General features: G+C 44.2%; 1 pseudogene; it reads right to left on the reverse strand.

The window, feature by feature from the left end:
- Positions 1-1201: 1201 nt before the first annotated feature.
- LOC124033031 lies at positions 1202-13549 on the reverse strand (annotated as a pseudogene).
- Between the last annotated feature and the right edge of the window lie 495 nt (positions 13550-14044).

Below are 14044 nucleotides of genomic sequence, written 5' to 3' on the forward strand. Positions count from 1 at the left end.
GTTAAAACAAGTGTTACGTTCCCCAGTGTCTGTGTTGTGGGCTCGTGTATATGTATGTGTGTATTTCAGGAAAATGGCTTCCTGGATTCCCCCAAGCAGCTGATTGGTCGGCCCCATTGCGGATTGGAGCTCTGGTCCCGCCCTCTTGTCAGGAGACACGGCTGTCCGCAATTACCCACTGCTTCTGCAGCTGAATAAAAGCCAGTGTTCCTTTGGTAGGAGAGAGCTTCTTTGTATGTCCTGTTTCGTTATTGGGCTGTATAAGTTTTTGTGAAGGATTTTGTAGCCGGTCTTGCTGAGGTATGTGTAGGCCAAAATGACTGTGTTTGTGATTATTGAAATTGTTCACTTTAAAGTTAGTAGTTATTTAATTTGTTCCCAGTGGGGAAGGGGATGGCACATTGGGAGTGCTTAGGCAAGAGGCCAGCGGGCATACATATACCCGTAGTATGTATTCTGTCTATTCACACTAGGTAAGACCTGGGTGGACCACCCCAGTACTTTGGTTAGCGCACCAAGTGGCGTTAAAGTTAGGTGGGGAGGCAGGTAAGGTAGGAGAGAGGACTCTAACTTTCTTTGCTTTGGTTCCGTCCAGCCCCTTTCCCCCACATTACCGTGTTAAGGAAATAAATTCCCAGTAAATGGTAATTTACCTGCAATCCCATACCTCTTTCACTCCACGGGGAGTTGGTTGTAGCAGGGTGTTGCGTTTCCTCCTTCAAGAGGCGTATGTAACAACATGTCAAAGCCATAAAATATTTTTGTAAGGTACAAAGTATAATATATATTTTTAAATACACCATTTACATCTTTCAGAGCTGATAAGGTACATGAATGATCAAACCTTACACAGGATGAAACAGTTTTTACCAAACGTAATGAAGCTGTTTTGACAACCACAATGATGTGTTGCATGTCAGCCCTAACTATACAATAGGTCTATTCCATGAACAATAATGTGATTATAGTTTGAAAGAAATCCCCAAACTAGATGAGCAACAAGATACATTCAAAGTAACACCTGAAAACCCAATGTTTTGATCTGCAACATCAGTGATGTGAGCATGACCATACATGATGTAAAACATTGATAATGGACATATGTTTAGTTAGTAGGGTGATGGGGTTCATGGGAACATGACCCTGTACAGAATATAAAATGTAGAATCTAAAGTATAAAACAGTTTGAGAATGGACAAGTCTAGTAAGACTGTGATGGGGGTTGATGGTTGGTGTGCAGCTGCAGTCCCGGGTCAGATACACAGAGGAGATGATCAGTGTGTTGAATTCATCCAGGTAGAGCACTGGCACCATGTGTTGGGATGCAGGTTTGCAGCAGGAAACCTAAAAAAGGGAAGGACACTGCACTTAATTTACACATCCAAGAGTGAACACCCTGGTATCTTATTTTAAAAGCCCAATATCTGATGATAATATTCTAATAATAATAAATTACATTTGTAAAGCCATTTTCAACATACAAGAATAACCAAAAAGTGCATAAAATAAAAGTTAAAATAGAAAAATTGGTTTTAAAAAACAATGCAAATGTATATAACCATACCATAAAAGCAACAATCAAAGTCTAGGAAGAAGGGTAGGCCAGCCGATAAAGAGGATTCTTAAAAATAAAAAAAAACAGTCTAAACAGCCCTTAGATGTCTTGGAGTTCCAAAGGTGTGGTGCATGGCAGGAAAAGGCACTGCCCCCGTTTGTTTGGAGCCGGGTCCTGGGTGCATGAACCAGTTTGGCGTGACTTGACCGTAGGGTACGTGGAGTATTGTAAGTGGGGAGTAGATCTGACAGGTAGGCAGGCCCAATGTCATTTAGGGCTTTGTAGACAAGGAAGAGAATTTTAAAGTCAATTATTTGAGGGACAGGTAGCCAATGGAGGTCAGCAAGGATGGGGGTTAAGTGGACAGACTGGTGGAACCCACAGGCCAACGGTGTGGAGCGCACCTTCCCTCACAGGACTCCAATGCATGTGCATGTGCTCCTTGCACCGTGACCACAACTTAAAATAACGTTTAAGCTACCCTATAAAACATTGAAACTACACAAAGATAGATTGCAGGTGCCACACTGCAAACATATTACTAAGCAGTAACATACAGGAACTTAAATCCTTCTGTTCACCTGATTTAGAATTCCTCACAATCAAATGTCGACCGCATTATCTACCAAGAGAATTCTCTTCGATTATAATCACAGCCGTATATATTCCCCCCCAAGCAGACACATCGATGGCTCTGAACGAACTTTATTTGTCTCTTTGCAAACTGGAATCCATACATCCTGAGGCTGCATTCATTGTAGCTGGGGATTTTAACCAGGCTAATCTGAAAACAAGACTCCCTAAATTGTATCAGCATATCGATTGCGCAACCAGGGCTGGAAAAACCTTGGATCATTGTTACTCTAACATCTGCGACGCATATAAGGCCCTGCCCCGCCCTCCTTTTGGAAAAGCTGACCACGACTCCATTTTGTTGATCCCTGCCTACAGACAGAAACTAAAACAAGAAGCTCCCACGCTGAGGTCTGTCCAACGCTGGTCCAACCAAGCTGATTCCACACTCCAAGACTGCTTCCATCACGTGGACTGGGATATGTTTCGTATTGCATCAGATAACAACATTGACGAATACGCTGATTCGGTGTGAGAGTTCATTAGAACGTGCGTTGAAGATGTCGTTCCCATAGCAACGATTAAAACATTCCCTAACCAGAAACCGTGGATTGATGGCAGCATTTGTCTTAGATAATCGTTACAGAAATATAATACTGTCTATAGAAATATAATACTCTCAGAAGAAACTGTTGAATTCAATGTAGACTTTAATGCAAGTTATTAAAGCCGTGCTGGTCCGCGGAAAAGCCGTCGCTTCTTAACACTGGCTTTGCTTTTATACATACATAGTATTGGTGTACATTACATATGTAAATAAAGTCACTCCCCCTTAGTATCTGCTTTTGGTCACAACGATGGCAGAACTCTTTCCATTTTCCAAAAATAATGTATATACTGCATGCCCATGTTTTACGTGTTAGTCATCAGTTATCCTGCCTACATCTTTCTTCCTGTACCCCGCTGACCACAGCATGTTCAGCTGTCATGAATGCACGTATGGGCTTGGTTAATGTATTCCTACAAAAATAGAGTATGGTCTGGGTGTCATATGGCCTGGATATCATCTTCTCTTAATGTGCATGTGCTTGCTACTTCAGCCTCTCAATGGTTCGCTCCAACACATTCGCGTGAAACTGAAAGCGCGAACCACTGCTTTTAATCAGGGCAAGGTGACTGGTAACATGACCGAATACAAACAGTGCAGCTATTCCCTCCGCAAGGCTATCAAACAAGCTAAGCGTCAGTATAGAGACAAAGTAGAATCTCAATTCAACGGCTCAGACACGAGGTATGTGGCAGGGTCTACAGTCAATCACGGATTACAAAAAGAAAACCCCGTCACGGACCAGGATTTCTTGCTCCCAGGCAGACTAAATAACTTTTTTGCCCGCTTTGAGGACAATACAGTGCCACTGACACGGCCTGCAACGAAAACATGCAGACTCTCCTTCAATGCAGCTGAGGTGAGTAAAACATTTAAACGTGTTAACCCTCGCAAGGCTGCAGGCCCAGACGGCATCCCCAGCCTAGCTACTGGTCAAGATAATATCAATATGGATACAATGTATAAAGCAAGTAGATGCCTGTATGTGTTTGGTGAATATTTGTTTAGATAGTATTACAGTTGACAATGTTATACTGTATCATTGACTATATTTGACTACAAGTTATTCTCATAGAAAATCCAGAAATATTACTGTATTTTTATATATCTGTAATTTTGTCTCCCAGGTCCTGTCTCTATGTACACTCACTGTACCCTACTCACTCACTGGGCCCTACACACTCACTGGGCCCTACACACTCACTGTGCCCTACAGACTCACTGGGCCCTACATACTCACTGTGCCCTACACACTCACTGTGCCCTACACACTCACTGGCCCTACATACTCACTGGGCCCTACATACTCACTGGGCCCTACACACTCACTGGGCCCTACACACTCACTGGGCCCAACACACTCACTGGGCCCTACACACTCACTGGGCCCTACACACTCACTGGGCCCTACACACTCACTGGGCCCTACATACTCACTGGGCCCTACATACTCACTGTGCCCTACACACTCACTGTGCCCTACACACTCACTGTGCCCTACACACTCACTGTGCCCTACACACTCACTGTGCCCTACACACTCACTGTGCCCTACATACTCACTGGGCCCTACACACTCACTCACACACATACTCCATCATCTGCTCACACACACATAATATGCACATACATTTATACTGACTCCACAGACACACACGCACACCCACTCACATACAAGCTGCTGCTACTCTGTTTATCTTATATCCTGTTTGTAACGATCTGAGTGTAATGGGTGAGGAGTCAAACGCAGGAAGCAGAGAGTTCAGGTGAGTGCTATTTTAATGCACCGACAAACGGCGAACATAAGCCAACCCTCCCGAACACACAGGGCGTAATGAACACACGAATGCCCCCAAACAGGGGGACTTAAACGGTCTAGGGAAAACCCACAAAATGGGAAAAACACAAAACCCATAGACGTGCACACAAGTACACTAAAACAGATGGTCACAATAATTAATCCCGCACAAGGAACTCTGCGGGCCGGCTGACTAATAAAGCCTACTACCTAATTCAAAACAGGTGCACTCAATCAACACAAGGAGGGGGAGGAAATAATCAGTAGCAGCTAGTAGGCCGGCGACGACGACCGCCGAGCGCCACCCGAACGGGAAGGGGAGTGTCCTTCGGTCGGAGTCGTGACACTGTTGCCTAGTCACCTTACCTCTACACATATCTACCTCCATCAATCCAGTATCGAAATTGTAAATATGGTATTGGAACTGACCCTGTAATAGTATACTTACTTACGTATTGTGTTCTTCATATTTCTTCTTATTTGTCGTGTTTTTTTTTGTATTACATTGTTATTGATTATTGCATTGTTGGGTTTTGAGTTTGCAAGGCATTTCACTGTACTTGTGTATGTGACATTGAATCTTGAAGGTATGTAACAGGTAAGGAAGAAGAAGTTTGTTTATTATGTCCTCATTTCTCTCTGTGCCATTCCCCAGTGTGAATCACTGTGTGATCAGCAGGAGGGAGGGTTTTTGTGCAACGAACATTGCTTTCACTTCCCCTTGCCTTACCACAGCAATAAAGTTAATAGGCCTCTGTTATGAAACTGTCTGAAAAAATAGCTGTAGTGTATTGTCACTGAAGATCTGAGTAGAATTGTCCCTGTTTTGAAGCTTTTCATGTTTTCATGTCACACTGGTATTTAAGTAGGTTTCCATCTTACCCATACATGCACTAACTGTGATTTGTATGTTTCATATAACTTTCTGTGGGTAGATGGGTGTGTCTTATATTAAAACATTGTCCATTGTTTCCCAGAAGTACTGTTTACACAACAACAATGAGTGCAGCCAGCCCTGAGAAATACAACACAGAGGTCAGACCAGATGTAATGGAACTACTAACATGTCTAATCACTGACTCTCAGGTGTGTCTCAGTTGTGTCCCAAAACCCAATGTTTTGATCTGCAACATCAGGAATGTGAGCGTGACCATACAAATAGGTCTTATTTACAGAACTCTACACCATGGTATACCATAGTATAGAACCATTAGAGTAGATATACAGTTGAAGATGGAAGTCTACATACATCTTAGCCAAATAGATTTAAACTCAGTTTTTCACAATTCCTGACATTTAATCCTAGTAAAAATCCCCTGTCGTAGGTCAGTTAGGATCACCACTTTATTTTAAAAACGTGAAATGTCAGAATAATAGTAGAGAGAATTATTTCGTAAATGTTTTATTTCTTTCATCACATTCCCATTGGGTCAGAAGATTACATACACTCAATTAGTATTTGGTAGCATTGCCTTTAAATTCTTTAACTTGGGTCAAATGTTTCGGGTAGCCTTCCACAAGCTTCCCACAATAAATTTGGCGAATCTTGGCCCATTCTTCCTGACAGAGCTGGTTTAACAGAGTCAGGTTTGTAGGCCTCCTTGCTCGCAGACGCTTTTTCAGTTCTGCCCTCAAATTTTCTATGGGATTGAGGTCAGGGCTTTGTGATGGCCACTCCAATACCTTGACTTCATTTTGCCACAACTTTGGAAGTATGCTTGGCGTCATTGTCCATTTGGAAGGCCCATTTTGCAACCACGCTTTAACTTCCTAACTGATGTCTTGACATGTTGCTTCAATATGTCCACATCATTTCCCTTCCTCATGATGCCATCTATTTTGTGAAGGGCACCAGTCCCTCCTGCAGCATAGCACCCCCACAACATGATGCTGCCACCCCCGTGCTTCACGGTTGGGATGTTGTTCTTTGGTTTGCAAGCCTCCCCCTTTTACCTCCAAACATAACGATGGTCATTATGACCAAACAGTTCTATTTTTGTTTCATCAGACCAGAGGACATTTCTCCAAAAAGTACGATCTTTGTCCCCATGTGCAGTTGCAAAGCGTAGTCTGGCTTTTTTTATGGCGGTTTTGGAGCAGTGTCTTCTTCCTTGCCGAGCGGCCTTTCAGGTTATGTCGATATAGGACTCGTTTTACTGTGGATATAGATACTATTGTACCTGTTTCCTCCAGCATCTTCACAGGGTCATTTGCTGTTGTTTCTGGGATTGATTTTCACTTTTCGCACTAAAGTACATTCATCTCTAGGAGACAGAATGCGTCTCCTTCCTGAGCGGTATGACGGCTGTGTGGTCCTATGGTGTTTATACCTGCGTACTATTGTATGTACAGATGAACGTGGTACCTATTTCGCAACAAAGCATCCTTCACTCATGCTGCCAAACATACCCTGGTAAAACTGATTATCATACCAATCCTTGACTTCAGCGATGTCATTTACACAATAGCCTCCAACACTCTACTCAGCAAGTGGGATGCAGACTATCACAGTGCCATACGTTTTGTCACTAAAGCCCCATATACTACCCACCACTGCGACCTGTATGCTCTTGTTGGCTGGCCCTCGCTTCATATTCGGCGCCAGACCCACTGGCTCCAGATCATCTATAAGTCTTTGCTAGGTAAAGCCCCCCTTATCTCAGCTCACTGGTCACCACAGCAGCACCCACCCGTAGCACGCACTCCAGCAGGTATATTTCACTGGTCATCCCCAAAGCCAATTCCTCTTTGGCCACCTTCCAGTTTTCTGCTGCCAATGACTGGAATTAATTGCAAAAATCACTGAAGCTGGAGACACATATCTCCCTCACTAACTTTAAGCATCAGCTGTCAGAGCAGCTTACAGATCATTGCACCTGTACAATGCCCATCTGTAAATAGCCTATCCAACTACCTCATCCCCATATAGTTTTTTTTCTTCTCCTTTGCACCCCAGTATCTCTACTTGCACATTCACCTTCTGCACATCTATCTCTCCAGTGTTTATTACTATATTGTAATTACTTTGCCACTACGGCCTATTTATTGCCTTACCTCCCTAATCTTACCTCATTTGCACACACTGTATATAGATTTCTCTTTTGGGTTATTGATTGTACGTTTGTTTATTCCATGTGTAACTCTGTGTTGTTGTTTGTGTTGCACTGCTTTGCTTTATCTTGACCAGGTTGCAGTTGTAAATGAGAACTTGTTCTCAACTGGCCTACCTGGTTAAATAAAGGTGAAATAATTTTATTTTAATTTTAAATCATGCTTTTGGAAGCATCTTCAGGCATTTGGAAATTGTTCCCAAGGATGAACCAGACTTGTGGAGGTCTACAATAATTTCTCTGAAGTCTTGGCTGTTTCCTTTTGATTTTCCCATGATATAAAGCAAAGAGGCACTGAGTTTGAAGGGAGGCCTTGAAATACATCGACAGGTACAACTCCATTTGACTCAAGTTATGAAAATTTCAGAAGCTTCTAAATCCATGACGTCATTTTCTGGAATTTTCCAAGCTATTTAAAGACACAGTCAACTTAGTGTATGTAAACTTCTAACCCATTGGAATTGTGATACAGTGAATTATAAGTGAAATAATCTATCTGTAAACAATTGTTGGAAAAATGACTTGTGTCATGTACAAAGTAGATGTCCTAATCGACTTGCCAAAACTATAGATTATTAACAAGAAATTTGTACTTCAACTGTATGTTTAGATGGGGTTTATGTGAGTATGGGAACATGGGAACATGACCATGCACAGTATATAAAATGTAGAGTATGGATCTTATTTAGAGAGCTCTACACTATAATATAAAACAGTTGGAGAATGGACAGGTCTATTAAGTATGGCGATGGGGGTTGATGGCTGGTTTGCAGCTGCAGTCCCAGGTCAGATACACAGAGGAGATGATCAGTGTGTTGAATTCATCCAGGTAGAGCACTGGCACCAGGTGTTGGGATGCAGGTTTGCAGCAGGAAACCTAAAAAAGGAAAGGTCACTGTACTGTAAGTAGCCATCAGATAACAGTTTAAAAAGCTACAGTATTTTAATGGTTCTTCTGTAGCTCAGTTGGTAGAGCATGGCGCTTGTAACGCCAGGGTAGTGGGTTCGATCCCCGGGACCACCCATACGTAGAATGTATGCACACATGACTGTAAGTCGCTTTGGATAAAAGCGTCTGCTAAATGGCATATATTATTATATTATTATATTTTAATATAGTTATGTTTCTTAGCAAGGTTGCTTCCTAGAGAGATTGATCATCTGAACTGAAAGACTTCAGAAATACAATTAAGTAATCAGGTATGATCTGTCCAGTGGCAGATTTGTTCAGGGGTCAGAAAGAGGTAAGGGCACATAGTGTCTGAATTTGACCCTTAAATCATTTTTGGCTGTTAAGATGTCTACTCTGTCAGTTTGAGTCTACCATTTCCTGGTTGAACTAGTTTGAGAACCAATCACATCATCCAGGAACTAACCTTTAAACCTGTGACCTTGTACTGAGATCCACAAGACATTCTATTTGATCCCTTGTACAGACAAACCACCAATAGACGCTTCAATGAAAGTGAGATGGAATAACAGCACATGTGCATTGTGTTTGCAAAATGTGTGTTTGACTAAAAACTTGAAAATCACATGCCAATTTTTCTCATTACTTCTTAGTGATGCATTTGCAGTGTGACACCTGTAATATATCTTTGTGTAGTTTCCATGTTTTATAGTGTAGCTTTAATGTTGTTTTAAGTTGTGGTGCACATGCATTACCTCTGGAGGGGAATCCTGTGAGGGAAGGTGCGCTACACACTGTTGGCCAGCAGGGTTAAACTGTGTGGTGCAGGCTGCACACTGGATGAAGGTAAACCTCTCTGGGTAGATGATCCAGTTCTGCCAGCCCAGGTCTAGCAGTGACAGACAGACAACATACCACATGTCACTTCACATATTGGAAACCATACTGGCAAGGTTTTTCAGTGTTTGTCAAACCTTAGAGTCCAGTTGACAGCAGTGTGGCCCTGTTGTATTTCCAGAGAACTCTTGCTGGGAGTTTCCTGCTGAAATAGAGAATAACTGTCAGTGTTGGGAAAGTTACTCTGAAAATATAGTTTACCAAGCTACCAATTACTTCACACTGGAAGAAGTTAAGCTAACCTAAAGCTACTGCTAAGAAACATATATTTTACTTAACTAAAGTTACTTTGAAAAAGTAGTTCACTACATCCAAACTACTTTGTGAAAAATTTGTCTAAATGTTCATAGTCTACAAATTGCAAGAACAGTTTACTCAGAGTCAGACGTTAACATAATGTGTAATTTAGCCTATTAAACACAAAAACAATGTTTCAAGTGAAAATTGGGAAGGTCTGATGCCGAAAAAGAAAGGAAATCTTGCCTACTTTACCCATATTTTTTTTGTTATTTTTGCAAAAGAAAATAGTGTGTAGTTCCAGTAGTCTCTTTCTATTGGCACAAGCACTGTCCACACCCCTCTTATTGGCTGAGGGAACATAGCAGGTTTAAAGTTTATTTCCTGCAATTCTTTACATTCTTCCATGGGTGGGGGGGGGGGGGGGTTCAGAGAAAATGTTGCCGTTTTAAAGCAAATTTTCTTGCAATTCTATATATTTTGCCATGTCTAATGTGTGTTCATGGTATATTTCAGTGACTCAACCATTACAACAAAATCGATGGGCAAAATAAAACCTAGCTAAAAAACGCTAGCTGAAATGGCCTAGTTGATCTGTACATTTCTCACAAGTTATGAATAGCTCTCTAAGGTATACAATGACTGACTCTACTATTACAACGTTCAAGAGTAAGTTGAAAGCCGGACTGAGTTCCTTAAAAAATAAACTGAGCTACACCACTACATGGCAAACAAGTAATGAACTAGTGAAAACACTACCAAGATTTGAATTTAGTTCAACTACCACCAAGCTACTGCAAAATGTAATTAAATTACTAATTGAACAAACAAGAATGTCAGACTTCAACAAATCTGTGTAATAAGTGACTCAAACAAATGGTGGGAATCTCAGACTATTATCTAATGTAATAAACGTGTTCACTATCAGTGATGCTCACCGCGTGGCCGCGGCCACCCTAATCTGGTGGTCCCAGCGCGCACGACCCACGTGGAGTTCCAGGTCTCCGGTAGCCTCTGGAATTGCCGATCTGCGGCCAACAAGGCAGAGTTCATCTCAGCCTATGCCTCCCTCCAGTCCCTCGACTTCATGGCACTGACGGAAACATGGATCACCACAGATAACACTGCCACTCCTACTGCTCTCTCTTCGTCCGCCCACGTGTTCTCGCACACCCCGAGAGCTTCTGGTCAGCGGGGTGGTGGCACCGGGATCCTCATCTCTCCCAAGTGGTCATTCTCTCTTTCTCCCCTTCTTTCCACTCCTCTCCTCTTTTGACCTCACCCTCTCACCTTCCCCCCCTACTCACAAGGCAGGCAATACGCTCGACCTCATCTTTACTAGATGCTGTTCTTCCACTAACCTCATTGCAACTCCCCTCCAAGTCTCCGACCAGTACCTTGTATCCTTTTCCCTCTCGCTCTCATCCAACACTTCCCACACTGCCCCTACTCGGATGGTATCGCGCCGTCCCAACCTTCGCTCTCTCTCCCCCGCTACTCTCTCCTCTTCCATCCTATCATCTCTTCCCTCTGCTCAAACCTTCTCCAACCTATCTCCTGATTCTGCCTCCTCAACCCTCCTCTCCTCCCTTTCTGCATCCTTTGACTCTCTATGCCCCCTATCCTCCAGGCCGGCTCAGTCTTCCCCTCCCGCTCCGTGGCTCGACGACTCATTGCGAGCTCACAGAACAGGGCTCCGGGCAGCCGAGCGGAAATGGAGGAAAACTCGCCTCCCTGCGGACCTGGCATCCTTTCACTCCCTCCTCTCTACATTTTCCTCTTCTGTCTCTGCTGCTAAAGCCACTTTCTACCACTCTAAATTCCAAGCTTCTGCCTCTAACCCTAGGAAGCTCTTTGCCACCTTCTCCTCCCTCCTGAATCCCCCCCCCCTCCTCCCTCTCTGCAGATGACTTCGTCAACCATTTTGAAAAGAAGGTCGACGACATCCGATCCTCGTTTGCTAAGTCAAACGACACCGCTGGTTCTGCTCACACTGCCCTACCCTGTGCTCTGACCTCTTTCTCCCCTCTCTCTACAGATGAAATCTCGCGTCTTGTGACGGCCAGCCGCCCAACATCCTGCCCGCTTGACCCTATCCCCTCCTCTCTTCTCCAGACCATTTCCGGAGACCTTCTCCCTTACCTCACCTCGCTCATCCCTGACCGCTGGCTACGTCCCTTCCGTCTTCAAGAGAGCGAGAGTTGCACCCCTTCTGAAAAAACCTACACTCGATCCCGCCGATGTCAACAACTACAGACCAGTATCCCTTCTTTCTTTTCTCTCCAAAACTCTTGAACGTGCCGTCCTTGGCCAGCTCTCCCGCTATCTCTCCAGAATGACCTTCTTGATCCAAATCAGTCAGGTTTCAAGACTAGTCATTCAACTGAGACTGCTCTTCTCTGTATCACGGAGGCGCTCCGCACCGCTAAAGCTAACTCTCTCATCCTTCTAGACCTATCGGCTGCCTTCGATACTGTGAACCATCAGATCCTCCTCTCCACCCTCTCCGAGTTGGGCATCTCTGGCGCGGCCCACGCTTGGATTGCGTCCTACCTGACAGGTCGCTCCTACCAGGTGGCGTGGCGAGAATCTGTCTCCTCACCACGCGCTCTCACCACTGGTGTCCCCCAGGGCTCTGTTCTAGGCCCTCTCCTATTCTCGCTATACACCAAGTCACTTGGCTCTGTCATAACCTCACATGGTCTCTCCTATCATTGCTATGCAGACGACACACAATTAATCTTCTCCTTTCCCCTTCTGATGACCAGGTGGCGAATCGCATCTCTGCATGTCTGGCAGACATATCAGTGTGGATGACGGATCACCACCTCAAGCTGAACCTCGGCAAGACGGAGCTGCTCTTCCTCCCGGGAAGGACTGCCCGTTCCATGATCTCGCCATCACGGTTGACAACTCCATTGTGTCCTCCTCCCAGAGCGCTAAGAACCTTGGCGTGATCCTGGACAACACCCTGTCGTTCTCAACTAACATCAAGGCGGTGACCCGTTCCTGTAGGTTCATGCTCTACAACATCCGCAGAGTACGACCCTGCCTCACACAGGAAGCGGCGCAGGTCCTAATCCAGGCACTTGTCATCTCCCGTCTGGATTACTGCAACTCGCTGTTGGCTGGGCTCCCTGCCTGTGCCATTAAACCCCTACAACTCATCCAGAACGCCGCAGCCCGTCTGGTGTTCAACCTTCCCAAGTTCTCTCACGTCACCCCGCTCCTCCGCTCTCTCCACTGGCTTCCAGTTGAAGCTCGCATCCGCTACAAGACCATGGTGCTTGCCTACGGAGCTGTGAGGGGAACGGCACCTCAGTACCTCCAGGCTCTGATCAGGCCCTACACCCAAACAAGGGCACTGCGTTCATCCACCTCTGGCCTGCTCGCCTCCCTACCACTGAGGAAGTACAGTTCCCGCTCAGCCCAGTCAAAACTGTTCGCTGCTCTGGCCCCCAATGGTGGAACAAACTCCTCCTCACGACGCCAGGACAGCGGAGTCAATCACCACCTTCCGGAGACACCTGAAACCCCACCTCTTTAAGGAATACCTAGGATAGGATAAAGTAATCCTTCTCACCCCCCTTTAAGATTTAGATGCACTATTGTAAAGTGACTGTTCCACTGGATGTCATAAGGTGAATGCACCAATTTGTAAGTCGCTCTGGATAAGAGCGTCTGCTAAATGACTTAAATGTAATGTAAATGAGTTACATTACACAGCTTTACCGTTGCTGTCCAGTGCTGTCTGAGAGTCACTGCGTTGGGTTGTGAACGCAGCCATACACTGCTCCCTGAGTGAGGCCAGTCCAGTCCCCTCCGTCTGAGGCTCTATCTGCAGGTTCAGACCCCTCAGAAGGAAATGTTAGATCTGACAGGGGTTCCCCTTGGCAACTGCAACAAGTCAATAAGGGGACCATTACTCCCCAGATTTCTTCATACAGTAGCCTACTTGACGATCAACATCTCAATAAAATGCATTTCCTTCAGCCAAGAAAAAAGGCAACAATCTTCCCTCATGCCTTCCACAATTTTGATGCAATATGCATATATTTATCTAAGACATAGTTTGACATTGAAACCATAATAAAGACATGATTATACACCAGGGTTTTTGACATCACAGTGTGTTCAGAGAACAGGATGACATTGATATGTCTTTAGAATGGGTAAATGTATGGTGTCTAAAGTTGAAATAACACTGTTATTTTCTCTGATCAAAACACCCCCTTTTACTGATTACATTAGAATGTCAGTTTTAAAGTACTTCTTTGCAATGGAAACACACATTTATTTAAATTAACTTATGTCTAACTATAACATAATCAGAATAGGTTATGAATTAGGTTATAAT

Source organism: Oncorhynchus gorbuscha, linkage group LG04 (assembly GCF_021184085.1).
Source record: "Oncorhynchus gorbuscha isolate QuinsamMale2020 ecotype Even-year linkage group LG04, OgorEven_v1.0, whole genome shotgun sequence".
Lineage (NCBI taxonomy): Eukaryota > Metazoa > Chordata > Actinopteri > Salmoniformes > Salmonidae > Oncorhynchus > Oncorhynchus gorbuscha.